Genomic DNA, 1,923 nt, shown 5'->3' with positions numbered 1-1,923 from the left:
AGCGACATAACCTGTGTCAAGGTAAATGGAGGGGAGAAGTCATCACCGCCATCACCACTCGGAGCTAGTTCGCTACCAATTTTGATTAGGGGTTGAATATCCTCAAAAGGACAACCAGTCAGATCCATAAAACAGTGAGCCCTCCGGATGTATTCCAATAGGTCTGCTCTGGGGAAGCCCTGAAACAACTGTCGGCAGTGCTGTGGCACCTCGGATGCTAAGAGCGCATGACATCTTATCCCCTCGAGATCCATCTCGACAGTAGCAAGGGAAAACCCCAAAGCCTGCAGGTCCCCATGTGGTCAATTTGGTCGTTTGGGGCTCAGTATTCTGTCAGGGTACCGTGCACAGGTGTCCTCACACCACTTGCAGGTACCCACGCAGGCAGACCAAATTAGTGTGAGCACACTGGATGAGGTTATGCACACGGTTTATTGTTACACAGCCAAACAGGAAACTACAAACCCCACCAAGACCCACAAGCTAGCACAAGCAATGAAATGACAAAAACTCAAATAGAACAAAACACACCTACAGCCAGAAGGAACAGCAACAGGAACAGGGTTAGGAACTGCAAGGCAGGTGTCAGGGTTCAGGACTGCAAGGCAGGTATCAGAGTTACAGGGCTCAGGACACAATCAGGGGAAGGTGCCAAGATTCAGGAACTGACAAGGAAGGGTTCAGGATAGCATACGGGTAACAGGTTCAGGTAACGGGTCTCAGGTTGCAGGGTAAGGTCACGGGGCACGGGACTCAGTCAGGGGCCGGCGACCAGGTTCTGGGTACACAGAAACTGATCAGATACTGAGCCGACGTCCTGACTGCAGGGAGGGCCTAAATACCCTCCCAGGAAGCACCAGGTGATGGGATGATCCCTGGCAGCTGGGAGACACTTGCAGGTGAGCACTGGAGTCGCATGTGAGCACTGGAGTCGCAGGTTCCAGCACTACCCAGTGGTGGGCTGATACCTGCCAGTTCCTGGCTGCCTGGAGACACCTGCAGGTGAGCGCAGGAACTGCAGGTACCGGCTTCAGCGCCCCCTGGAGGCGCTCTGGATCCTGATTATATATGGAAACAAAAAAATATGAGAATATATCTATATATACATACAGTATATATACACATACATACATAGGTGCGGGTGTGCCTGCAGGAGTGACAGTGCTGGTGGAGGGAGGGTGTGGTGCCACCAGCCCTGGCCCAGTAATAATATTAATTGTTTCCCCCTATCGAATCTGCCACTGGCCTTGCTGGCGGTGCCCGGGCACATGCCCCCCTAGCTTCAGCACTACCTCCAACCACCCCTGTGCCTCCCCTTCCCCCACACTGAGCCACTATTACCTACTTTCAGAGGGGCCTGGGGACCACCAACATTTTCTCGTGGACCACCGGTTGGTGACCGGTGGTCTAGAGGGTGGTGGGAGTCAAGTAGTAGGTACTGGTCCATGTTTGTTGGTTTTGAGTAGACCTCTATTTCTAGCCTGCTTCCCTCTCCTACTGTTACTAAACAGTCCAAGAAAGCCAGTTTGTTGTTTTGCATATCTTCCCGCGTAAACTTGATGTTGTGATCCACTGAGTTCATATAGTCGGTGAAAGCCTGTAACTCTTGTTTGTAAATCTTAACCCAAGTGTACATTTTTTGAAATGTTTACATTGGGCTGCATCTGAATTTCCGAATGACAGAAATAACAAATGCAAATAAATAGCGAAAATGTTGGATCCATCCGAATTTCTTTCCCAAATAAAGTTTTTTAGTGTGTTAAGCATCAACTTAAAAAAAAAAAAATTCTAATTTTCGTTAGCTGTAGTATGTACGAATATTCGTTATGAATGAATTTTCATTGCAACAAAGTGACATTAGACAAAAGAGAAAAAAAAAAAAAGACTTTTTGTTTAATAATCCACAAAACAGAAAAAAAAAAG

The sequence above is a fragment of the Nanorana parkeri genome, unplaced genomic scaffold (genome assembly GCF_000935625.1).
Source record: "Nanorana parkeri isolate BGI_ZX_2015 unplaced genomic scaffold, ASM93562v1 scaffold933, whole genome shotgun sequence".
NCBI lineage: Eukaryota > Metazoa > Chordata > Amphibia > Anura > Dicroglossidae > Nanorana > Nanorana parkeri.
Note: the sequence above shows the minus strand (reverse complement) of the source record.